The sequence below is a fragment of the Lissotriton vulgaris genome, chromosome 8, assembly GCF_964263255.1.
Source record: "Lissotriton vulgaris chromosome 8, aLisVul1.2, whole genome shotgun sequence".
In the NCBI taxonomy this organism is placed as follows: Eukaryota; Metazoa; Chordata; class Amphibia; order Caudata; family Salamandridae; genus Lissotriton; species Lissotriton vulgaris.
This window is the reverse complement of record NC_141696.1, coordinates 1285027878-1285055734: the sequence shown is the minus strand read 5'-3', so window position 1 is coordinate 1285055734 and position 27857 is coordinate 1285027878.

Here is a 27857-nt window from a genome sequence, read left to right as displayed (position 1 = left end):
TAACTGGTGTGAAACCTATGGTTTTTTCAGTGAATATATATATATATATATATATCAGGAGAGAGAGAATATGTTGGTTCGCTGATAACTTTGACCTCGTTTAACGAATCTTCTCAAAACTTTCCAAACAAAAGTTAATTCACTTCAGCACCTTACAGGAAAGTTTTGGGGCGATGCATCAAATGGGGGACAAGAAAAAAGGGGGTCCCAAAATGCAAAAATCTCATGCATTTTTCATAGACTTCTTCACCCAAGGGTACAGCAAAAACTGCTGAACGGATTACACCAAATTTGCCAGGAGGCTAGATCTTGGTCCGCGGAGTGTGCTTTTTGTGATTTGGTGTAAATCTGTTCAGTAGTGTTTCAGAAATTTTAAGCAAAAAATATTGTATATTTTGGCATTTGGGTCCGCAAGAGTCTCGCGAGTGTCAAGCAAGAGCGCAAATCTAAAAATTGAGCCATGTGATTGGTCGAGAGTGCAGTTTTTCCCTTGAGCCTTCACGCTTTAATGGAGTGAGAGCCTCCCATGAGTCCCCAGGGAGTAAGTACTCTGGTTGGCTGGCTGTTGGAGTTTTGGAAATGAAATGGCAGCCATTGCTGTTTACTGTGAAAAAATGCTGGTGTTGTGGAAATTAAGTAAAAAAGCAATTTAAGGGGCACTAGAAAGGCATTCTGTCCCCCTAGATTTGGAGAGGAGATCTCAAAGGTATAACTGCTATGATGAAAATAAATGTGTATTGTTTTTAAAAAGAAATGCGATTGTGTGACACTCTTGTGGGATTATGAATAGTAAAAAGGAGTAGGTGAGTTCTGAATGCCCTCTACTAGTAGAAATTCATAAGTGCAGAGACAGAATATTGAATCAAAAATATTGAGATGCACAAATATCGAGTTGCAAATATCCTGGGTTAGAAATATCGACAGCAAGAATATCATGGTCAAGAATATCGACTTAAGGTAAGTAATATTGATTTTAAAAATATTGAAGTGTTTAATATCATTGGCAAAAATATAGTTGTTAAATATATTGTTTGTTTATTAATGTTATGTATTTTAGTATATATTTTATATGTATGTGTTGTATGTTTTTTGTTTAAGAATTGTTTGTATTTTTAATATGTATACATTTTTTGTAGTTATTACGTTTTTTATTTGAATTTTGCGTTTTTAGTTCCACAGCAGGTTGAGGTTGTATAGTAGAATAGGGTGGGAAGTAATTTAATTATATTACATGTATTGATTATTTTTTATTTATTAATATTTGTTGAATTGAGATGTTATAGTGTTAAATGTGTAAAGTGATTTATTATTAATTAATCATTGATTGGTTGTTAATTAATTTACATTAATGAATTGGTAATTAATGATGGTAATTGTGTAATTAATTTTAGGTGAGTGTTTTGGTGTATATAGGAGTAAAGCATAAAGCATTAATTATTTGATATGTATTTTGGGTATTTGTTTATTTTTTTGTATTTTGTTTTTACTTTTAAAGGAGTAATGGGTGGGTATTAAATACACTTTAATTACTTTATTATTAGTTGTTAATAGTAATAATTTTTAACTTATAAATAAGTTTTAATTGAGTTTTATTATTTTAGAGTTTAATTTAGGTGTGTGTTGTGGATTTCATAGTGTGAAAGTGTGTGTAGTAAATAAATGCTTATTCGTTTTTTACATTAAAAATACATTTTTAATTTGATTATTATTATGATAATTTGGGAAAAATATGTAATTACAAATTTTGAAGTGTTTTGTTATTGGTGTGGTGATATAGGGTAGGAAATAGAATAAGTATATTTATGTATTAATTAATTTATTTGTTTGTAAATATTTTCCTGTTTAAAAGATTTTTTAAATAAATGTATTTATTATTTTATATGATATAATATTTGTAGGTTTTTATATGTAATTAATATTATTTTTTCTTTGTATGTGTTTAATATATATAATTTATAATAATACATTATTATAATAATTTATTTGATTTAGTTCTCTTACGAGAACAACAAATTATACACGATACAAATTCATTTTTTGCTAAAAGAGATTATCACATTAATATAATTTTAAAAAAGACTTTAAAAAATTGTACAGGTTAATACACACAAATTCATTGGGTGGAGCATTGGAGAGGGAAATCAACATCTGGACCGAGTTTATATTACATTTTGTTTTGATCTGGGTAATGTATCTGTTCCTAGCTGCTACCACGATCTCGCTAGGACATACAAACAGAACATGTTCTAGATCTTGCACCCCACCTTTTCATAAGTCACAGAGATTCGTCTCTCCTTAATTTGATGACCACTTAAAGGTGTATGATTTCAGCGGTAATATTCCTAGCCGTATTTGAAGTATAGCTCGCCTAACTCCATGATTTAGGTTAAAAAAGATATATGGTTGCGTTTTTTAAAAAAACTATTGTGTCCGCTAACTGTTTGTACATTGAGAGCCTGGAGCAGTGTTGAATATCCAATTCCATGCTTAGCCTCGGTGTTAAGTGCTTCAAGCAGAGTTTCAGCTGGGCTGGTGTCCAAGATATTAACATTTCTAGAGAGACTGATGATAATTTGAAAGCATTACTTAGGTTTTTTCCAAATATATACTTTTGATAGTCTTGCTCCAGTGTCTCTATTTTTAACAGTGCTCTAAGTGTTCCTGGGTCTGCATGAGCCAGGTTATATGCCCATCTAATTATGTTTATGATCCCTCTGGCGTAGGAACTAACTATCAATAGTTCTAGCCTGAGAGCTTGAACCGGAACAGCTTGCTGCATCCTGGTTAACTTCCACAGGATTTTCCCTTCTTTGACCTCTATTTGAGACCATTCTTTTGTTGGGATATGTTCTATTGCAAATTATAATACTGCAGGAATTTTCGTATTATAAACCTGGAGCAAGGAGGAGAATTGTCTTCGACCAGTGGATGAGTAAAGTCTTTGGAGAGCCCCTGTATGGGCATCTGCTTTATGTCCCATTTTTTGCAAATGAGGCTGGTTGCGCAAAGTCTGAGTAAATGTTCTCCCAAGATATATATATTCTTTTACGATTTCCAATGGATTACCTCCTAGTAGCCAGTTATAATTGCAATAAGTCTTCTTTCCTGTAAATGGTAGAATTTTTGATTTAGTGGTATTTGGGATTAAATAGTTTTCATCTGTATATGTGGTGAGTGCCGTGAGGTTTCGTTGGAGACCAAAGGGAGTCAGATTCAAGATTACTACATCATCGGCGTACATCAGGCAGTGAATTTTGGTGGAAGCGATCTTCGGCGGAAAGGTATTGACCTGATTAAGACCTTTTAGACATAAGCCTAAAAGATCTAGTCCTCAGTAGGGCACATCAAAAGGAAATCCAGAACAGTACCCCACGAAAACAGCCAGATTCTGAAATTTTTCTTTTGCGAACTCCGAATTTCCTTACGCAAAAATCTATAGATCACTCTACTGATCAAACTACAGTATCCAAAGCACTGCTTATTCTAGAAAGAATCCTAGAATCAGTCCTTCCTCATTTAGGAAACATCCTGGAAACTACAGACCAGACGTTAGATACCCAAATAGGAATCTTTAAACACATGGTGGAAAAAAAAGGAATAAAAAACAATTAAAACTGCCAATAGATGATGAAGATGATAAACGAGTAATAGGGGACAAAGGGCTTACCACACAAGCGCCAAAACTGACAACAGCACCCTACTCAATAAAGGTCGACACAACTTCACAAACTGGTCAAAGTAAACAAAAAGAAAAAAAAGAAAAGAACAAGTATAATCAAACATATTCATTGGGAAAACTCTTTAGGGAGCAAAAAGAGTCTAAATCGGTGGTACTGCCTATAATTTACTATCCATTATTTAATAAAACTAAAACAAAAAACCTATCAAAAGAGTTAAATGCGACAAATCAAGAAAGAGTAGAAACTCCAAAAAATACATCATTAGACGCATCTACGCATCTAGTGACTACAAAAATAAGGAGAACAAATGTCAACTGCCGTAAGCGGATAAAGAAAAGAAAAAATAGAAGGATTGAAAAACAAAAGGAACGAAAACTAAGATTCCCAGAAACAACACCAATTATCAATGCAAAAACAAATGAACATCAGATATGTGATAACTCGACGGAGCAAAGGCAACAGTATACGACCTCAAAGGCGCACGCAGTGCTTTCCCTACCTCTAAATCCTATTACCCCAATATTTGTCCCTAGGATTACAGATAAAGAATTAAAGACGCAAAAGGAAAGCCAACAACAAACCCCATTGATGAGGGATGTGCCTTTCAAATCACAGGTAAATTATAACTGTGGAGTGGAAATTACAGACCTCTTTCCCTCAGGAAAGGACCCCCTAAATAGGGAAAGAATAATAAATTTGCTTCAACGGATACAACCTCTACAAGCGCTTGCAAGAAATGACATCTCCTTCCCAGATGAAAACAAAATTACATTAGCTGTTGCAGAATTTTGGTCACCAGTCATCCCAGTGATAATATATAAAGAAAAAGAGACCCTTCATAAACTAGGATTCGACGTGGCCCCTGTAAAGGTGGAAACCGGTTCGACACCAGAACGCCATCGAGTCAAACATCATTATCCAGTAGCATGCCGGCTTACAAATAATAGCTGGTTAAATCCCTACAAAAATGACATTTCGGTTTGAATTAACAACGGACAAAGACGAAGCTGGGTCAAGAATAACCAATCTCAGCAAATAATCCCAATGGACAACTCATGAGCTTGGATCGCAGAAAACCTAAATAACAAAAAAACGGGTCCCGAAATCAAGCGCCCTTTTTAGCCACGGTCTAACCATCTATTCCTGGAACATCGCAGGAAAATCTCAAGAAAAACTAGCAATAATTTCCCAAGATCGTCCAGGGATCGTGGCACTACAAGAAACTTGGGCAACTACAAACTTCGATTTCCCCGACTACTTTGTGTATGATATACCAGCAGAACCGGTTAACCATGGACACGCAAAAGGAGGGATCGCTATCCTCCTATCTGAAGACTATCATTGGGATCAAGAAATTATTCCAACACATTCAAAGAAATTTCAATGTTTAAAAATCAAAATAGGGACTGATAAGACCAGAAGCTCGACCAAAATGCTTATCTGTAACGTCTATATTCCACCGGGAGCAAAAATGGATGCACTATCGATAACTATTTTCGAGGATATCGAAAACGTGGTAGAAGATCAGAATTTCCCGCAGATGCTCCTTATAGGAGACCTAGACAGGCAAATTTCTAATGATTTATTAGGAACATGGGATTCAGGAGAAAAAAATGAGGCCCAGGCAATATCCATTCCTCAATTTCCCTCAGGATGTAAACCAAATAAGAGAGGGAAAATCATTTTAGAATCACTTGCTACTCTCAACGGAGTACTTTTAAATGGCAACACAGAAGGTGACATCCCTGCTTCCTTTACAAGAAGGGGAGGATTCAGTGCATCAATCCTTGACTATATGATCTGCAGTCCAGGCCTCTTTGCTCTAGCCCATCAACTTAACATAAAGTTCGAGAAAGGAAGTGACCATGCTATTCTACAATTAACAGCAGGTATAGCCCAGAAACAAACAACTTCAGTACATATAATGGAACTGCACAAAACAGCTCTCATTAATCCAGTCTAAGGTCGGCTAACGTGGAACCCTAAAACCTTAGGAAAAATCACCCAAACCATTGAGAACTCAAATTTACTTTCAATTAATCACAACATAAACCCAATATTAAATTTTGAGGCAGTTGCCAAGAATCTTGTTCAACTACTACAGAAGAGCGGAAAACGAAGAAGGATAAAAACACAAGGCAACAAAAGATTGACCTCAGATCCCAAGGCAAGGGAATTAAACAAATTAATTAGGGCACAATTCCTGTATTTCTCTGACACCAGAAAACAGGAAATCAATAAACTAAAAAACTATCGCAGAAGACAAAAATTAAAAGAAAACCAAATCTTACAGGATAAAAAATGGATAGACCTACAGATAGCAGCAAAAAGACAAGACAAACGTACTTATTGGACTATAATAGCACAAGAAACAGGAACAAAAAAAATGTTAAAATCAAACCCTGTCCCACCTTCAGACTGGAAAACATATATAACTGATTTATACAAAGTAAACCAAGTCTCCAACTGCGACAAAGTAATGCAAATCGATATAGGACAGGATAAAGTCATAAACATTGAGCCACTAATTCCTTCCTTAGTAGAACATTACATAAAAAAGGCAAGAAGCTCGGCTGCAATGGGCCTAGACCAAATTCCGATTATGGTCTTAACCTCTTCGCCGCTAATGACAAGGGTAACTCGTCATGGACTTTCCATTGATTTCAATGGAAAACAAATGAGTAGTAAAATAATGCCTTAGCAGCCAAGTGGTTAAAGAACAACTCAAAAGAGTGGAGTAACTTTTTAACATGCACGTATAACCACATACTTAGTACAGGGTAAACCCCAAAGTCCTGGAAGGGAAGCATAGTAATACCGATTCATAAAAAGGGTTTGAGACTGCTCCCCGGGAACTACCGACAAATAGATGCAACCGGGAAGATTTTTGCTGCCGTACTTCTAGATCACCTAAAAGAATGGGCACTCTCAACCGGCTCCATTCCACTCTACCAAGCAGGATTCAGACCCAAACACTCAGTCATAGATAATATTGCAGTACTTCAAACAATACTAGAAAAATACGTGGTAAAAAATCGCAGGTAGTATATGCAGTATTTGTAGACTTTACCACTGCCTTCGACAAGGTTGATCGAGTCAAACTTTGGAAAAAACTACAGAAAATGGGAATACCACAACATCTTCTCCATTTAATAATATCATTGTACTCTGGGACTTGGTGCCAAGTTCAAATGGGAAGGGAGAAGGGTCTAACCTCTCCATTTCCAACTCCAAACGGCCTGCGACAGGGGTGTCTTTTAGCCCCCCTATTATTCTCCTTATATTTGTTTAATATATATGATTTTTCATTTCTAAATGTTTGTTTTTTATTTTTATGATTTTTAATAATTTGTAATCTTTTTTATTCTTGTTTTAACTGTTTGAGTGTAAATAGTAATTTTTGTCTCTTCGCTATCTAACACTTTCCATAATGCTGAACTCACTGGAGTGGGACATTTTTGTTTTACCTTTCCACTATCCAGCACTTTCCCTACTGTTGCACTCACTGGAGTGGGAATAGTAATTTTTACCCCTCCGCTATATAACACTTTCCCTATTGTTGCACTCTTTGGAGTGGGAATAGTAATTTTTATCCTGTGCTATCCAACACTTTCCCTACTGTTGCTCTCCCTGGAGTGGTAATAGCAATTTTTGCCCCTACGCTATCCACACTTTCTCTACTGTTGCACTCGCTGGAGTGGGAAAGGTAAATTTAATTATTTTGCTATCCAACACTTTCCCTACTGTTGCACTGATTGTATCAGGAAATTTAAGTTTAAATAATTTTTAATAGTTTAATGTTTTCATTTATTATAGATTTTTTAAATTGTAAATGATATATATTATTTTTATATAATTTTAAAGTTTTAAATAAATTAAAGATAATAGTTGATTAAATATTTTAAATTATATATATATGTGTACATTATTATGTTTGTGTGTTTATCTTTTTTTAATTAAGTTTATTTGTTACATTTTGTTAAAATTAATCTCCATATTTAATATATTTAACATATATTATTTTATTTTATATATATATTTAAATAGATATTTTTTACATCTATATTTTTTACATTGATATTTTTGATTCAATATTTTTGTACTTACCTGTGTAGGTACGGGAGTCAATATTTTTTTGTATTTGAGACATAAGTACTGTGATGAGTAGAAAGTTAAATCTTAAGTCCCGCAGGGGTCCTCAATTAGCCCCATGCTGTTTAACATATATCTTCAGCCTTTGGCAGATATGGTGGCTCCTTTTGGAATTTCTATAATCTTGTATGCAAATGAAACCCAGCTGGTGTTCTCGTTTACTCCTGACTCGGAGATTTTAACTTTTAATCTGGGATTGTGTCTGGAGCAGGTAGCCAGCTGGATGAACAAGTCTTGCTTGAAACTCAATAGATCAAAAACAGAACTAATAATTCTTGGGGAAAATTCCAACATTCAACAAGGTCTAGGCTGGCATACCGGCTTAGGGATGCAGCTTGAAGACACCTTGACCATGGAAGACCAGGCCACAAACACGGCGGCCAGCTGTTTTGTAATGATACGATTCCTACATAAAGATTTTACCTTGCTCCTCCAGTCCTCGAGATGAGTGGTGGCTCCAGTCTTGGTCCTGTCTCATTTGGACTATGGTAAGTCCTTATATCTGGGGTCCCCAAAAGGAGTTATCTGGAAACTTCAGATTGTACAGAATGCGGCTACACGCGTATTGCTTGGACTTCTCATATCGCAGTCAGTAAGGCAAGGCCTGAGAGACCTCCACTGTCTTTCCATTGCCCAAAGAGTGGAAATGAAATCACTGTACATTGCACACCTGACTCTGCAAGGGCATGGTCCACCTATCCTGCAACAACTGGTCACTCCCTACACTCTGTATAGATCATTCTGGTCCTCAAACCTACCCAGCTATAAGAAAGCAAGTAGAGGGGGTCACTCCTTCAGCTTTAATGTAGCAAAGCTTTGACATTCTTGGCATTAGCTATTTCAGAGACAGAAAATCAGCTACGCTTCCAGAGAGTGATCAAAACTTGTCTCTTTAAATGATCTGGTTCTTCAGGTGCTGCTTTTCCTGTGCTGGCATGATGCTGCCTCTTACTCAGCACTAGGATTCCTTCAGATCACCATTCACTGTACAAGTGAAAAATAGAATTGAATAGAATAGAATAGAATAGAATAGAAATTGGTCTCACTGAAGACGCTAGTCCCTCCCACATAATACTCTTTCCCTACAATGATGTTTCGATCCCGTGAAAGTCTCACAAGATTCACTTCCAAGCTTCAGCGAGTTAAGCATGCTGCATGAGGCTCGTGCAATCCCATGAGCATCTCGCTCGACCCACATGAAATAAGTACTACAGAGCCTGCCACGAGGTGTTGCACAATCCCATGAGAGTCTCGCAAGATAGTATGTGGACAAGTCAAAAAAAGGGTAGGTTATATTGTGGTCAACCAATAGTTTTTTTTTGTTTTTTTTGGGGGGGGGGGTTTAAAACAGTTTATTGAGAATCCGAAAAGTACACTGCCTCATGCCTACAACCCGGAGGCCGGCGGCTGTCTTACGAGGATCATTTGACACAGCTTTTTTGCCAACAACCTCAGAGGCAGGCAGCATGATGTTCTTTATAGCAATATGCAAAAATAAGTCAATGTACATAAACAAAATACCATAATGGCCTAAAACAATAACAAAAACCCCCTAGTACCCACCCCCCTTGTCGTTCCAAAGTCCGGACATGCTTTTCGCCAATATGCAGATACATCCCAAGATATTGTGGAAGCCCTATCACTAAATGTCAGCGCTATTCAGGTGCAGGCGCCCCGCTATACAGACCCACAAGCATGGAGCCACCACCGAACCACCCCCCCCCCAGTACAATCCAGATCTGCAATATACTATGTTTCAGGGACTATTCGGACTGATAATCCTCGCCTCCCAATCCCAACCAGTCAGCAAAAGGGGCCCATATATCCGCAGGTCTGGATGTACTTGGCATCTGTTCCCTGAAGACCTCTAACTGGTCTTTACATTAAGTTACTGCCCGAATCCAATCCCCCACCGCGGGTGGTCTTTGCTTTCTCCAGCGTATTGCCACCTGCCATTTAGCCATCAGCAGCAGCATTGCAGTAAGTCTGCGGTGTAACACCGGAACGTCTCGCATACAACCCAGCAAAGCAAGCATCACTGACCTCTCTACTGTGCCTGCCGTTATGTTCCCAATATGTTTAAATATATCCAACCAGTAACGTGCCACAGGCGGACAGAACCAGGCCATATGTGTGAATGTAGCATCTTGTGCACCGCAACGCCAACATCTGGTGTGTGCCTGAACTCCCATTCGGTGCATTTGTGACGGAGTGCGGTATAGGCGGTGTAAGTAATTAAAATGTATAAGCCTAAGCCGGTAGTTGGGTGATAAGTATTCTAGCTGGGTGCAACAACCATTGCTCCTCAGTTATAGTCAGATCTGCCTCCTCCTCCCATGCCTCCCGGGATCTGGTGCGAGTGAGCGGGGTCTTCCTCTGCGTTATGCTATAAATGCGTGTGATGGGTTAGACAATACATTTTCCAGCGCAGGCAACATAGGGGGCTCGCTCGGGAATTCCTTATATGTTGCTCTGCAAGCCACTCGCAGCTGGTAGTAAAGAAACATGTCAGAGGCAGTTGGGGCCTGCGAATTGCACATTTCCTGCATCGTTATGAACTCTCCGGCTGGGTACAGGTCACTGCCCTTATGTAGCTCGTGTGCATTCGCCCTGAGCGAGATAGCTTTATCTAAGAGGGGTCAAATCAGTGGGTTGCCGCTCAAAGACATGGACGGAGCATAGAGCACCTCCTGGCGATATTCATCCAAGCCCATCGCACACTCCCAACAGTGTCAATTTCGTGTCGTGGGCGTTTATAAGGCTGGAAGATGGCTGTGTTGAGAGGAAGTGGTGCAACCCTATCAATTTCTATCGCCACATGGGGCTGCAACGGAGTAGGGTTATGCCAGAAATGTAAAAACTGAGCCTGCGCGCTATATGCGTAAAATTCAAATCCTGGGCACCCAGACCGCCCTGCAAAAAAGGTAAAGTTCACCTTCCATGAGCCTCGGGGCTGACTGCCCGCCTATACCAAGTCCAGAATGTTGGTGCGTAAACGCTTGAAAAAATGCAAATTGAGCGGCATAGGGATGTTTACAAACATATAAAGTAATTTAGGAAGGATTACCATCTTTGCGATGGCTATGCGCCCCGTCAGGGACAAGGGGAGACACTTCCACCTCGCTCGCTATCTTACCCTCCAACCAATCCATGACCCTGCCATAATTTGCCGTCCACAGGTCCTACATTGTTCTACTGATGTGAATACCTAGATAGGGTGCCTCACTTTCCACCCATTGGATCGGAAACTCCGAGACGAAAGGTGCGGTCTCGTCGGTCAGTGGTATCATAGTTGACTTAGCCCAGTTTATCTGAACTCCAGTTAACCCTCCATATCTTATGAATTCTCGCATTAACGTATCGAAGTTATCCCGGGGGTTAGTCAAATAAATTGTGATATCGTCTGCATACATTGATACGAGGATGCCCCGCGTGGTGAATCCAATGCTCTCGCCTGTATGATGTTGCTGGAGCTTCGCCGCGAGTGGCTCCATGGCAATCGCGAATAGCAAGGGAGACAATGGGCATCCCTGTCTCGTGCCCCTGGTAATGGGGAATGGCTGAGATATCTGGCCATTTACCAGAACTCTAGCCATTGGGCCAGTGTAAAGGACCTGGATCTGCCTGATAAAGAGCGGGCTGAAGCCAAGTCGAGAAAGTAACGCAAATAAGAACTTCCACTCTAAGGAGTCAAACGCTTTTGTTGCGTCAAGTAGGGCTGCCGAAGCATGCACGTGTGGTGCTAAATAATGTAGTACGCCGAAGATGGTACGCAGGTTATGCGCCGTGGAACGGCCCGGTATAAAACCCGACTGTTCCGTCAACGCAATCTGCGGTAGCATGGGCTGTAGCCTGTTCGCTATTAATTTAGCATAAATCTTTGTGTCTAGATTAATGAGGGAAAGAGGACGGTACGAGTTCGCCCTAGGGGGTCCTTGTCTGGCTTCAAGAGAGTGATAATGGTTGCTTCGCGCAATGTGGGTGGCAGTTTCCCAGTCTCCATGGCCTCCATGTACATCTGCAGCAACCGGGGTGCCAATATGTCAACATATTCCTTATAAAAGGCCGCCGTCAGACCATCTGACCCCGGGGCCTTGTCCCCTGGCATGGCACCAATCACTTGTCTTACATCTTCAACTGTCATGGGCAGCTCCATGTATTTACGGGCACCATCGTTAAACCATGCGAGCCCTAAATCATCCAAATAATCTGTTATATCCGTCTGCGACGGAGTCACCCGGGAGGTATACAGTTCGGAATAATAGTGAGCAAATTCCTCCAAGATATCAGGAGGGGCATGAAGCACTGTTCCATCCTCCGTGTGGAGTTCAGAAATATATGTGGCACCTCTAGGTGTACTAAGTAGGCTCGCCAGTGTTTTGCCAGGCCAATCGCTTTCACCATAGCGCTTAGCTTGTGCATATTTATGCAGATATGCCGTCTCTCTCTCGGCCTCGCTCTGAAATTTGGTAAGTTTAGCCCGTATGTTAGCAACCGTGTCTTGTGATGAGCTACACATCTGCTGCCGTTCGAGCTCGCCAATATCCCGCTCTAGGCATTCTAGCGTGTTGCGGATATCGCACAGTACCTCAGTTTTCAGTGGGATACAATCCCCTCTCGTTACAGCCTTGAAGGCTTCCCAAAGTACTCCGGGTGAGTCTACTGAGCCCTCGTTTAGCATGAAGTAACCCTCTATCCGGTCTCGAAGCTCTTCCCGATAGACCTGATCACGTAAGGCTCCCGATGGGAACCGCCAAGAAAAAGGTTGTGTGTACGCTGGGGGAAGGCGTAGCCTTATCTGTGCGGGGGCACGATCCGATAGGGTACGGGAAAGATGCACAGCGTCTTCCAGCCAAGCATGGAGATCGCCAGAGAACAGCCAGTAATCAAGCTGAGACCAGGCATTTCTATGGTGTGCGACACATGTCCCCTCTTTACTCTTTGGGTGCGTGGCCCTCCAAGAGTCAGTCAAATAGAGATCAGCCATGATATCATGGAGGAGGTCCGCTGCCTTCGGATGGTGTGCACGGGAAGTCCCTTGTCTGTCGAGGTCGGTGGACAGGGTTACATTGAAGTCCCCGCCCCAAATTATAGCGGTGTGTCCCAGCTTTTTTAGCTTGTGCCATATGTGTTGGAAGAATTCCGGGCTGTCAGTATTAGGGCCATACGTGTTAACTAGGGCTACAGGCTTGTTACCGAGTGCTCCCTCTAATATTATGTAGCTGCCTTCCCCATCTATGATCGTGTTGTGTGTACGCCAGTGTAGACCTTTCCGCAGCAGTATGGCGACCCCTCTAGAATAATTGGAGTAGCCGGTAGCAACTACCACCTCCCACCACCTATTCCTGAGTGTGTCCGCTGCCGAGCCAATTAGGTGCGTTTCCTGCAAGAAGCAGATATCTAACCCATGTCTCGTGAGATAAGAGTGTATAAGTCTGGTCTTCCTGCGGTCGTTAAGACCTCGCACATTCCATGTAAGACATTTTAGTGTGGCTACAGTGTCTGAGCTAGCCATCGCAGCTAATGGAGTAGCAATCGTAAGGCATAATCTGTTGGATCATTGCAACAACTCTTAAAATACATCCACGCAGTGGCAGGCCAGGACGGCGCGGCCATAGCACACATCCACATATCACGTTTACTGAGTATTTCTTCCGACATGGCATCTGAACCTTGAACGACAGTGTCTGCCACGAAAACAACCCCCTACCCTCCCCCACCCACACCAACCCCCCAATCAGGTTGTGAAGCCCTCCCACCCCCCTCCCATACTCGTCCCCAAACCAAAATGTAAAGCCAAACATGGGGAATCATCCCAGTGGGTACCATATATTCACAAAAATGCAGGGTTTTGTCTCTCAGGGAAAACTTGCGCTCTGCTATGTTACTGACTGCCTGTAAGGCTGTTTGTTAATATTGCAGGTGGTGGTGCCACAGGAGAGGGGAGACCCTCTTAACCCCTCAAAAGATGTTGAAACACAACACCTGAACTATGAAAACTATGTCCTATGCACACACACTATTAATTCAAAGACAGAGTAATGTAGTTATTAGTACGGTCAGTCCATTCATAAAAATTATTGTCCAATTCTTCTTGTGTGAGCAATTTTTTCTTTTATTGCTCATGCCATATCACGCCAGCCGACACGTGTTTCGTCAGAGTGCAGATCGCTCTGACTCTTCAGGGCTTTCTTGTGATAATGGCGTGTATTGTAATTCCGCTTAACCGGTGATAATTCCAACCCGGTAAGGGTATCTTTTCTGGTTTATGTGGATATAAATCTTCACTCTAGTTTTCTGTATACAATAATTGTCATTTTCTGTGTGCCGTATTTATGCGCAAAAACGGAACAGGAACAATCCTTGTGCACCCTGATAAATGCTATTACGTTGGCAAGACGGAGTATCACATCACGGTCTCTGTAATTCAACACTCTTGCCAGGATTGGCCTAGCAGGCGCGCCTGGCTTGGGCCACAGGCCCAGTATTCTATGTGCTCGCTCTATTAGGAACATGGGTGACAAGCCGGGGCCAAATAGGTCCTTCATCATGCCTTCCACAAAAAGCTCCATGTTAGGAATGTCCGTAGATTCCGCCACACCAGTAATACGTACGTTATTTCTGCACGAGCGCGCTTCCAAATCCTCATTCTTTTGATGTATGAGCTCTAGCACCTTGTCCATGCCCCTAATCTTCTTTTCTACCTCCGTCTGCACCTCTTCTGTCTCCGTTACTCTCGTCTCCAGGACACTCACCCAACCTTCCTGTTTATCCATGCGCTGGATGATTTTATCCATCCGGTCAGCCAAGGCATCCATTTTGGAGTCTATGCCTTTCAATCCGTTCTTTAGCTCCTGGAACATTGCCCTGACGTTGTCTGCAGGCAGCTGGCTCGCCGCAGCCCCCTCCGCCTGACTGCGATCTCCATCCTCGGCTTCAGCGGATTTATTCCCTTTTTTCCCCTCAAACTTGATGCGGGGCTGGCGTGTGTCTGGTTTCCCCATTACGTCACAGTTCCAGGCTCCGTGATCCCAACTGGCCTGGCAGGGCAAGCACACCAATCCAACCACCACTGCCAGAAGGTGCTACATAACACAGCCTCAGTAGCGTGTAGATAACACTTGGTGAATGCAAAACGGGCGCTGCACAACTACACGCGGCCTCTCCAGCAACCTGTAATTAATATGATCCAGAAAGGAAAGCAAGCGTGATCTACCACCTCTGTTAAAGTGGGCAGTTCATGTCCGGCAGGCGACAGAAGGGACCTGACGAGCAGTCAGTATCACAGGGCTAATCCTCACATCCAGCGAAGTGCATCTGTCTAGCAAAATCCCGCTATGGGCCCCAGTGCGTGGTTTCTTTCCGGCCACCGCCCAGCGCGGCAGTCCAGTGAATCTCCTGGGGGGGGGGGAACAACACCAGTCGACCTCACAGGGGCAAAAGGATTGACAACTCCCCAGGATGGGCACCTTCACAGCCCCAGCGCCCCTCTCTCTTCCTTCACAACCGAGATCTGTGTAGACTCAGACAATTTCTCGGGTCAGCGCCACACAGGCCGCGTGGTATCCAAAAAATGGCGGTCCATCGGTGTTAATAGTGCGATCCCCAGATCCCAGCAAGCAATGCCCCACTGACCGAATCGCTAGCTCACCTCGGTCAGTTCGTTTACTTTTGGTCCGGGGCTTCACCGCAAATGGGGGGCCTCGTCAGGGGCGGATACTCCGCCGCACTCTCCCAGCTGGTACCAGCTCTCCGGGCAGATCTTCAGCTTCTCGGGGGGGCGTGCAAGGTACACCTGACGCTTCCATGATGTTCCGGGCAGGCGCTGCGGGCTCCGGTGGTTCTCCGCCCTCGCTCCGTGCCCGGTCGCTGTCCGTCGATGCGGCCCTTAGCCAGGGCGGCTGCCACTCGAGTTCCCGGCTCCATTCTCGCTCACAGGCCTCAGTCGCGCCCTCAGGGCCAGTCTCCGGCGCAATATCTCCGCAGCGGGTTAAGATCGCCAAAGTGCGCCTGCGGGTGCCAGGGGGTGTCAGCACACAGTTCCCGGGCTTAGGTCGGCACACAGCAGCCAAATTGACGGATATATGTCGGATTATCAGGCTTGGCCGACAGAGCCGCTTCAACAGACGGCCATTTCACTGCTCGGCTAAGCCACGCCCCATGGTCAACCAATAGTTAACATTGTTATTATAGAGTTTAAAAAATGCTGTGATGGGATTAGCTGCACAAATCAGAGATAGCTCAGACTGTGCTTGGTGGTTTGGAGGCAAAGGAAGTGTCTTTCACTTGTGCTCAAGGGGATATGATTTCATTTGGAACTGAAAGAGACTGGTGTCTTCAACTGCATTTAATAAACAGTTCCAAGTTCAGGTAAATAATATTATACTTTATGAACTTTGTTGAGAAGTGTCAGTCCTACTGTTGATAAACGTATTCTACACCATGTTTGCTGAGTGAAAAGCTGTTTATAGAGGTGTAGATTTCTCAATATTGTCTTTTATAATTATACATTAGAATGTAGAGGGATGTCAGAAGGGACTGCATCTTGCGTACAAATATATGCTTTAATTTATGTGTGAAAAAAAGAAAAGATGCACTGATTGAGGATGTGGAATTGTTCAAGAGAAATGAATAACAAGTTAGCGGTACACCAGATATGAATATGTCATTGTGGCTGAAAAATGTAGAAAGGTTTAAGAATATTGTGATGAATCTCTGTTACCATTAATTAAGCAGTATGTAACGCTTAATCTTTTGGTTATTTTGTCTTTTTGCAGGACAAAAATGGAAAACAGAAATTGTGAATTAGAGAACTACCATGTGAGAAAATATATGGAGTTGAAAAACAAAACTTCTTCACTTTTGAAAAAACAGGAAACAATAACTCTGTGAAAAGTCAGGAACAAACTAATAATTGGACATGTGATTATCAGCCAGATTCATCAAACTTAAATCGGCTCGCAAAGGGCCAGATTCTGAGAATCTGGCCCTTTGCGAGCGCTATTTTTGCATTTGGGATACATCATCCCAAATGCAAAAATCGCCATTCAAGAAATCGCTAAATTGCGATTCATTGCATTTAAGGAATCACAATTTGAGATTCCTTAAATGCAATTCATGAACCATTTTTAAATTGCGAATTCGCAATCTGGGGCCACTATTTACCGCGAAGTCTAACTACGTGGTAAATAGCAAAAACTTTGAAAAATGCACTAAAGTGCATTTTTCAAAGTTTCATGTTGCGCACACACATGCCCTAAGGGCATGTGTGTGCGCAACATATGTGCACACATCAATTTCAGGGGTGCAACAGAGTGTCCATAGGACACCCCTGCACCCTTGAAATCGCAATCTCAATTTGCGAATCGTTAATTGCGATTAGCAAATTGAGATGGTCTTCCCATTCATTCCTATCGGCCTCTAGGCCCATAGGAATGAATGGGGAGATATTCCTTAATTGCGACTCGCAATTTGCGAGTCGCAATTAAGGAATTATTGGAAATCGCTATTTTTTAAGTGATTTCTTGATGAATAGCATTTTGCTATTCGTTAATAGCGAATCTGTATTTTTCGCTATTAAGGAATCACAAAATATGTGCTCTTGATGAATCTGGGGGTATGTTCCTATTGACCTGGGGGGCATGTATGGTCTTGCACAAGCTCACCAGTTCATCTGCATGAGGTAACTCGGCTCGAACTAGGCTTTGTGGATCCAATGAATCTTGAATGCCTCCAGATGCCCATAGTGCTAATACTCTACTGCTTCTTGGTACTTCCTTGCTTGAACTAATCACAAACAATGCATATCACATACTTTGCTGAGACTTTTTTGCCACATGGCCTAATATAAAAAACTGCCATACAAACGATTTTTTGGGAGTCTAAGGTGGATTTGCAAAAGGTAAACAGAGCAAGCCACCAACAACCAATAAAAAATGAAGCACAAAGGATGGAGCCTTCCTTATGCAGACACAGAAAAAAACATTATAAACGAGTGCAGTTGGTTGTTTTGTTTGTTTTTCATTTGTTGATATAGTTTGCTAATATAGATGTTGTAGCTGTATAATGTTGGTAAATTATTAAGTTGTAATGAAAAAAGTTTAAAATTACTAGGGATTCTTTTGCATAGTACTTATTATAGATTTCAAAATTAAAAGAATCCAGGCGAACTTGACAGGGGATAACAATACTCTGACATGTCCAGGGGCCAAAGAACCACTGGGGATGTTATAACATCCCCCACTGGTTACTTTTGCAGCGCCATCGGTGGAGGAGCTTACAGCGGCATATTCGAATTGCAGGTCAGGGTCCCCAATGAATCCGTTACCCCTCATATTCTGAAGTCAATCTCCTATATTATTGCTCCAGTATATCAGACACTATTTGCTAGTTCCCTTGACTCAGGCATGGTGCCAAATAACTGGAAAAAGGCCAGGGTGATTCCATTATTAAAAAAGGCTAATGATGACCCTGACTGTTTAGCAAATTTTAGGCCAGTCTAGCTGCTGCCATCAGCTTCTAAGTTGTTGAAGAAGGTGGTAAACCGGCAACATAGCCCCTTCTTAACTGAAAACAACTTGCGCCACCCATCGCAATGAGGGTTTAGAACCGGCCACAGCACTGAGACCACACTGCTGGAGGTCGGTGAGTCCATCAAGTTCAATCTGGCCGCTGGCCGCAATGTGGCTCTGATGCTGTTGGACTTATCAGCAGCTTTTGACACAGTGAACCATCATATTCTGCTGCACCGGGTAAAACATCTGGGAGTGGTGGGCTCTGCGTTGAGTTGGTGGGCTCTTGCCATAGTGGTTGCGAGTAGGCGGTGTGGATGAAACCATATGCCTCCTGAGGTAAAGAGTTGAAATGGGGGGTGCCGCAAGGCTCCTCCCTTCGTCCTACTCTCTTTAATATTTATATGTCTCCCATGGTGCATGTGGTGAAATCCTATAACATCAAGGTCATCTCTTGTGTTGATTTTTTTTTGTTAAATCTTTTCATTGGATTTCATAATTATATGTGTCATACATTAATCACACTTCATACTTGACTGCTGAAGTATTACAATCAACATTAACATTGTTGTGACAAAGAGCAGCGGGGGCAGTTAATCAGGTAATCAATTAGTCGATCAATGGAAGGGGTCTTCCCGAAAACCTCCGCCAGAACTGCCGGGAGGCAATGCAAAAGTGGTGGTTGGTAAGGTTACCGTGTTTCTCCGACCCGCATGACAGTCTCTATACATAGTCCCTTCCAATGGATGTCAACAAATGGCAATCCAGGTTCTGAACTGAACTTGGGAATTCGTAACTCGGGGAATGAGGGGCCGAGTGAGAAGGGGGTGGGCTGGGGGTCGCATAAAGTGGAGGCAAGTGTAGTGGAGCTCCGTATTATGCCCTCACCTGTGGGCCCTTTTCCCTATCCTGTTCAAGATCGTGTGTCCCGGAGGGTGGTCTGGATAGTGGGTTGGAGTAGCGGGGGAAGTGCGTGGGTGGATTACCATGCGCTCAGACCTGGTGCCACCTGGGGGTCTAGCGGGGCCTCCGCGCCACTGGCGTGTGTTTGCTTAAAGTCATGCAGGAGCATCGTCCATTCTAGTGAAATGGGACGTCGCCGTATGCCACGAGCCTCCACCTGACAGATGCGGTCTTCTTCAGCTGCGGCCCATTTTTTCACTGCCCCCCACCATGCCGCTATTGGGGGACCCTCTGTTGCACGCCAGTGCATTGCCACACTCCGTTTCGCTAGTAGTACGGATAGCAGAGCGAATTTGGTCTCTACCTTCTTTTGCTTATTGCGCTTAAAGATGCCTAGGGTGCAAGCCTTCCATGTGTAAAAATTTGTTAGGCCTGTGACTGTTTGTAGTGTGGCGTGCACTGTCGTCCAGCGGGATTGTATCACGGGGCATGTCTAAAACATGTGGATAAATGGGGCATCCGGAGTGTGGAAGTAGGGGCATTCAAAGAGGGATGACGGGTAAAAGCGCTTCAGCCGCGCTGGCGTGAGATAAGTGCAGTGTAACACGTTAAACTGGACATTTTTGAATCTTTGGTTGAGGGACACTTTTTTGTGGTGTTCTAGGGCTGTCCGCCACTCTTTATCATGGAGTCTGCGGTCGAAGTCCTCCTCCCAGCGGAGCCTTAATCGTGCCAGCGGTACATGTGTGAGTTCCATGATGGATTTATAGATCCATGTGATATGGTGTCTGCCAGCCCCCATATGTAGCAGTGTGTGCACCACTGGATGAGTCGTGGGTTACCCGTCCCCTAGGTCCCAGTTCCGTCTGCAGTCCGCCACCAGCTGCCGATGCAGCAGGAATTGGCTGGCTGGAAGCCCGCTTTCTTCGGCCTAGTCTGTGAACGGGAACAATTGGCGGTCGGAGAATAGGGCTTCAGTTTCAGTGAGCTGGTGTTCGGTCCAAATCCTAAGCTCTCCCACAGTGTGAAATTCGTTTCCTTTAGGGAGTCCCGCCAACGGCAGTAACGGGGACTATATCGGAGTCCCTTTGGAAATGCGGTGAATCCGCATGGTACAGGTTCTGGCCGTTTTGACCAATAATGGATGAGCCGGGTTGGGTTTGGTACCCGGAAGGAGCATTCGGGTTAGCTCCGGGACTGTTATCCACCCGTCCTGTGCTACCATTTCCCCGAGGTTGCAGTGCGGTGTCCAGCGTGATAGCCACTGTAGCTGCGCTGCTAAAAAATAAGCCTCGAATGACGGGGAGCTCATCCCTTCCTTGTCAAGAAGCAGCTGCAGGGCCGACAGGGCCACTCTGCAGCAGCGCCTCCCCCAGATCAGGGAGATTGGTCATGAATTGAGGTCTTGGAAGAAGGTCCGCGGCAGGATAACTCGGATATTAGTAAAGTAGTAAAGAAGCCGGGGCACCATGATCATTTTGGATAAGGCTACCCTCCCAATGGGAGCCAAAGGCAGCGCGGGTCAAAAACTGATTTGACTCTTAAGTCCTCGGAGGGCCCGGTAGTGGTTGCCTTCCAGGAGGTCACAAGGTTCATGGTATAGTCTAACACCTAAGCAGCACGGGGCGTCGCCCTTCCATGCCAGTGACGCCTCTCCCAGACGAATTCCCCTGTGTGGAGTGTTAGGGTGCAGGGGGTAAATAGAGGATTTCTCCAATTTCACCCATAACTCTGCAGCTCTCTTGAACTCTGTCAGCGTGGTTCATAGGGTGGTGAGGTTTGCTGTGATGTCTCTAACATAAATGAGGAGCTCATCCGCATAGAGGGAGACGCAATGTGTGCGACCTCCCAAGGGGATGCCCCAGTGCTCGCCCACCTCCCGCAGTCTCGCTGCCAGTGGCTCTATGGCTATGGCACATATGACGGGGGACAGGGGGCACCCCTGGCGGGTGCCACACCTGTTCGGGATGGGAGAGGAGACATAGCGGCCTATCCGAAACCGTGTGGTAAGGTCAGTATACAATAGGGAACGCTATAAATTGGGGCCCTATGCCCACCCTCTGGAGCACCTCAAAGAGGTATTGCCATGCCAGGGTGTTGAACGCCTTCTCAAGATCCAGTACTAGGCACGCCGCACATGGGAACCTGCCCCGCAACCCATCCTGGACCTGGAACAGCCGACGTATATTCTGGGAGGTGTTTCTCCCGGGGACAAATCCACTCTGGTACGTGTGCACCAGTCTGGGGAGTATTTCCGTGAGTCTATCTGCCGGGATCCTCCCCAGGATTTTGCAATCCAAAATCAGGAGGGTGATAGGCCGATAGGAAGTTCATAGCAGATGGTCCCGATCTGGCTTGGGGAACATTACCAGCACAGATTGCCCTATCGATTGAGGGAGTAGTCCCACTTCTAGTGCCTCCCAGCTGCTGGGAGAATGTGGAGTACAGTTCTATTGGGAAGCCGTCATGGCCCGGAGCTTTGTTTTTGGCCAAGCGGTGAATGGCAGATTTGATCTCCGCCGGTGCAAGTGGGACGTCTATGGTCATGCAATCCTCATCTGTGATTTGGACTATGGTGTTCGTGGTGAGTATATTCCGAATGTGTTCCCCCCTGTCCTGAGTCGGCTCCTTGTAAAGCATGGTGTAGTAGTCATGGAAGGCCAATAAAATGTCCACCTGCGCATAGACCACCTCCCCCCTGGCATTGATTGCGGATACAGGTGATCGGTTGTGTCTGCGTGTCCTGATGAATGAGCCAAGCTAATAGGGTACGGGCGGGGTTCCCTTCATGGTGGGACTCTAGTGGTGTATGTGCGAAAATTATAGTGCCGTAAATCAGCACCCACCTCCTCGTACTTGGTTTTGGCCTCTGCTAGTTGCTTGGGGGGAGCTCCCGCTGATCAGCTGCTTTAGATAACTGCGCCACTTGTTGTTCTGTGTTTTGGACTGCCCTCTCTAGTGTGCGTTTCACTCCTGTGATTTGCCTGATGCATGATCCCCGTAGGACCAGTTTAAAAGCGTCCCACTCTAGGGACCTGGTTGATGTAGTGCCTGGGTTGTCGGCAAAGTAGTGTTGAATGGTTTCTGACTGTTCGTGGTGGAACACAGGGTCTGTAAGGCAGTCTTTGGAGATGCGCCAGGTGGGGATCAGAGGTACGGGAGGCTGCCATGCGAGTGACACAATATGAGCGTCGTGATCTGAAATGACCCTGCCAAAATAGTCAGAGTGTCTGCTGCGTGGAAGGAGAGACAGAGTGCACATGAAGCGGTCCAGGCGGACTCGTAAGTTGTGAGGAGTCGAGTTAAATGAATTTATTTTGGTGGTAGGGTGGGTATGTCTCCATGCGTCTGCTAGGGGCTGGTGTGTAGCCCAGGCGCAGAATGAGGCTGTGTGCCCGTGGCCTGGGGACTACTTGGGGGGGTAGGATATATCCAGTGTGAGGTCCAGGGAGCAATTGTAATCTCCGCCTAGTATCCATGGGGAGTGTGTGAATCCCGCCAGGGCTTTTGTCAGGGTCCCCCAAAATGGTGTCTGATCAATATTGGGGCATAGATACTGCCTACAAGGATGGGCTGCCCATCTAATAGTCCTTCTAGTAGCGCGTAGCGGCCACCCGGGATCCACCGTTCTGCCGGTTTTGCAAAACGGCACTCCGGGCCGAATCCAGATTAGCGCTCCTCTCGCGAAGGGGGAGTAGGTGGTGGCGCAAAAAGAGCCACGCCATTTCTTTTGGAGTTTGCACAATTCCTCCTTAGTGAGGTGGGTCTCCTGGAGAGAAATGATATGTGCCTGCTGCTGCTTAATATACGCGTATATCGCATAGCGTTTCCTGGCTGTGGGCATCCCTCGCACATTGAGGGTCAAAAACTTGAAGTTGCGTGTGCCATGGTGAAGACAAGGTCGTGCCCTGATAGTGCTGGGTCTCTGAGGGAGTGGAGTCTCCTAGCTCTAGTCGATGGATGTCGTGTGCTGAGCTGTGTGGGGTTGTAGGTGTGCGCCCCTGCCCTGTATATGGGAGATAACAAGAGATCATGGTATGTGGGATAGGTAAACTAAGAACTGGGGTTGGGAAACAGTCCCAATACTGGGGACCTATCGCTGGGAGTGATACGTCCAAACTGGACTGAGACTGGACTGAGGGAAGGAGAGCGTGCACAAGAAATTAACAATTATGGGGTGGTGGTACGCGCACACAAGGGTGATCCTTGGGGGGGTCTGTGAAGGATCAGTGTGCGTCATCTGGTCCCTGGCAGTGTCTGAACAGTGCCACATGCGTAGCATGAGAGGACTGCAGTTGTGTTGGGGGCCCCTTCCCTCTGCTAACAGAACCACCCTTCCTCTATGTGCTACCAGAGGCCTAGGACAATGTGCCTATGACAGTCCCCTACATATTACCCGCTTGTTCCCTAATTTATGAGATCTGCTGTCTGGGGGTGACTCGGGCATGGTGATCGAGTCTCCCTTAGATGATGCATTGTCGCTATCGTCTTCACCCGCCGAGGAGAACAGGCGTGGGGCTCTGTCCATGTCGTCCGAAGGCAGTGAGGCCTGTAATGCTGTTACGGCTTGTAGGACATCTTGGCGTTCCTGCAAGATTTGCTCCAGATCTGGGAAATCCAGTGCGGGGCTCCGTGCTATCTTGTTCTCGCTATTGCACCCCCTGTTTGTGTTGCGCTTTCTGGGTCGCGGTGCTCTGTGTCTCTGTCCTTGCATGGTTCCTGACCTGGAGAGTTGTGGGCAGTGCTGGCCCACCCAGTCCCACGCCTCCTCCGCACATGTAAAGAATAAGGCAGAGTCGTATTAGATAATTCTGAGTCTGGCGGGAAATAACAGAGAGTATTGAAAGTCATTTGCCCTTAGTCCCCGCTTCACCTCCAAGAAGAGTGATCTCTGCTGCTGCACCGCCCGTGCATAATCTGGAAAGACCATCACCTGCTTGTCCTCAACCCGTAGGGGCCCCGATCGTCTAGCTGCACGAGCACCGCATCCAGGTCTCTAAAGTGGAGGAATTTTGCTAGCATCAGCCAGGGGTTGCTCCAGGTTGGCATCTTTGCGCCGGGACTCTGTGGGCGCACTCAATAGAGAAGAAGGCCGATCGGTCGGCAGCCAGGGTAAAGGACTTCACCCACGCCTCCATGTGCCCCACCGGGTCCTGCCCCTCGATTCCTTCTGGCAGCCCAAGCACCCATATATTACAGAGCCTGGAGCGTCCCTCCGGGTCGACCATACGTTCCTCCATTGTGGAAAGGGGGGTTAGGACATCACGTATTGTCTTCTGTTGGTCTTTTACTGCTGGTTGTAAGTTCGCCATGCTCTTTCCCCCTTTATTGACCTTGTCGGCTAGCTTGCGGTGATCGTCCTTAATGAGGCTGATGTCGGTCGTCAGGGTGCCAAGCCTTTATTCCATTGACACCCTGGAGAGTTCAATGGCTGTCAATATGCGGTCCAGCTTGTCCGATATGGACAGGTTCTGTGGGGTCATCATCAGCTAGGTCACCGTCTTGGGATGCAGCATATTTTTCGGTGCCGTTACTGGGACCATGGTGGTCTGCATGGCCCTAGGTTTCCCCAACGTGCCTCCTGGGGTGTTCACTCCCTCTTGGGTCCACGTGTGGTGGTGCTGGGGCCTGGCGGACGCTGTGCGAGACCTTTCCTCCTCAGATGTGAACACTGGGTAAGCTCTATCCCTCGTCTGCTCCACCCGGCGAGCCGGGTGTTCCAATTGTCCAGCCCGGGGATGTTTCTGCCCGACCGGGCTCTGTGGGAGGCTCCATCAGGGTTACTCTGAGGATTTCAGCTGTTAGGTGACTTGCACAGCCGGATGGTCCCAATTGCTCATGGGGTCAATGGGGAGCTTGTTGTGCTGCACTCTCTGTGGCCGGCCGGCTGGGGAGGGCACAGCACCGATATGGGCGCCAATCGGTTTGTTAAGCTGCCATCTTAGGGTCAGGCACCGGTCAAGTTGGGCCTTGGTGGTGGGGGGGTACCACGCCCTCTCCCCAGTATCAAGCAGCCCTGGGGGGGTTCCCGCCACCACTCACCGTCTTCAAGGCTGCGCCGTCTACTCCCAAGTGGTTTGGCTCTTTGCTCTGTCTCCCGGGAGGCTCAGCAGTTGTCCTCGACGGGCCCCAATGGTGCTCAGGTTCCCGACGGCCCAAGAGGGGGAATCAGCCCAGTGCCACCGTTCTCTAGCAGCTCTGTGCGGTGCATGCCTTCTCTCTCGACCGTCTATGCCAGGCCTGTTTCACCTGTCCGTCACAGGCTGATGCGGGTCGTGCAGGGTGGGGATCCGCCTGATGCGTGGGACTCGTCTGTCGGCAGTGTCTACACCGCAGAATGCTGCTGCCGGGCGTTCGGGGTGCCTCAGGTCGTCACTGCTCAGTCTCCCCTGGCTCTCGAGCGGTGTCTCAGGTCGCGTCTCCCGCAGCCCACTTAGACCCCCGGAGATTGCGCGCGGGCGGCCGCCATCTTATCTTCCAGCATCGCAACCTTCAGTGGCTTTATTTTGCCCGTGACTCCGATCTTCTGCAGGAGGGGTCAACGCCTTCAGGTGCTCCGTGGGCTCCGATTGCTGGAGGTCCATTTCTTTTGTCAGGACTGATGCTGGAAAGCGGATGAATTGTCCTCCCGCCGTGGAGCCTCAACAAGGCACATCTACCATCGTAGCCTGCTTGGCCACACCCACCGTCATCTCTTATGTTGATGATACTCAACTCCTGCTCATGTACGAGGGGGAGCCCCAGAGGGTGAAGACTGCCTTTGCTAACTGCATGTTAGCATTATTAGACTGGTTGAGGGCTAACAGATTGCGTGGAGAAGTGTGGCTCACTGGTTAGAGCAGGCAGACCCTGAAGCAGAGGTCAGACCCGGGACCAGGGTTCAATTCCCGACGCGGCAGGGTCTTGAGCTCAAATGTCCATGGACTTGATAATTCTCGCTTCGTGCCTGACCTAATCATGGGTTCACACGCTGCAACTCTGGGCATTAAGCTTGCTTAATCTCCACAATGGCCCCCCGCGGCGGGATGCCTGGCTTTCACCTTGGGGATGCCCTGTAGGGGCTATCTCACAGGGAAAAGCCAGGACGGGTTCCCAAGGCAAGCGCGGAGATACCCCTTTGGGGGTCGATTCAGGCGCTATATAAGAAACATAATAATAATAATAATAATATTAATAATAATGCAACCCGGATAAGAAGGAGCTCTTATTATTCGGACAAAGTTGCCTTCAGAGTTGGGTGGGGACCTGACCTGGAAGTTTTCAACCGCCACCCCCCCAATGGCAGTGGCAAAATATTTAAGTGTACTGTTCGACACCCAGCTTGCATTCAGAGCACTAGTGTCAGCAGTGGTGAAATCCTGGTCCTGGATCTTTTGCATGCTAGTACGTTTCTGCATCTGCTTCCTCATGAGACCCAAATCACAGTGGCTAGATCACTGATTTTATCCAGGTTGGACTATGCTAATGTCCTGTATCTCAGTCTCCCGGAATATATAATCCAGCGCCTGAAGTCATGCAGAATATGGCTATGTACAAATATATTTACAAAATTCTAAAGTGCACATTGGTCGCAGCATACCGAGCTAAACTGCACTGGCTGCCATCTGTCAGCGAGTTAGGTATAAAGCTCTGTCCTAACACATCAAGCCCTCCATGGGACCTAGGTACTTAAGGGACCGCATCAAGGCTTACTGCCTGGGGAGACCGCTGGGATCAAGTTCAGCTGGTTTTATTATCTCGCTGCGCTTTCTGAAACAGCGTAGGGGAGGGGCTTCCTTCACGGTGATAGCAGTGAATCTGTTGAACAAACTCCCTGATTACCTCAGGCAGATAGCCGAAGAAGCTTAATTTAAAAAGGAATTGAAGACAATTTTGTTTAGAGGTTAACAGTGAATTATGGCCTCTATCCTCATATCTCTTCCCTTTGGGAATACCTAGTAGCGCCGGGACATTCTTTGTGAGTAGCTGTGAGCTTTAGAAATGGGCTATTCATTCAATTCAATTATAGTATAACAATGCTGACTAAAACTGTCAGTTCCATCTTCAAGGACTGCAGCAGGATATGTTTTATGATATGGAGACTTGTTAACGGAGAAGCCAATTATTTGAATACCGAACTATGATGACTTGTCATGCAAGAGTGAGATCTTAGTAGAGAGATAGGTCCTTGAACACACTGTAGTATAGAGACCTCTCATATATAAGACAGAGATTTTGGCACAGAGGCCAGTGCATCCTCATACTGTACTAAGCACTCCTTTAACCTGGTAGAGATGTGATAGTGGAGAGGACAGTTCTTTAGTACATGTTACTATATGTGCTTGTGTCTCTGTAGAGAAGTTTCAGCGGAGAAGGTTGTCCCTGTGCAAACCCTACTATGCCTGCCCTTTTCCTGTGGGGAGTGGTCTGAGGGAGAGGAGTCTGTTTCCCCACATTCAACTATCCACACCTATCAACCAAGACACATTTCTCAACATAGAGGAAACTCAATTTCTATACCCTACTATGCACATTCATCACCAAAAAGAACGGTAGGAGCAGAGGGAGCAGTCCCTATCCACAGTCTAGTGCACACATGTATTACTCTGGGGAATGGTATGAGCTGACAGAG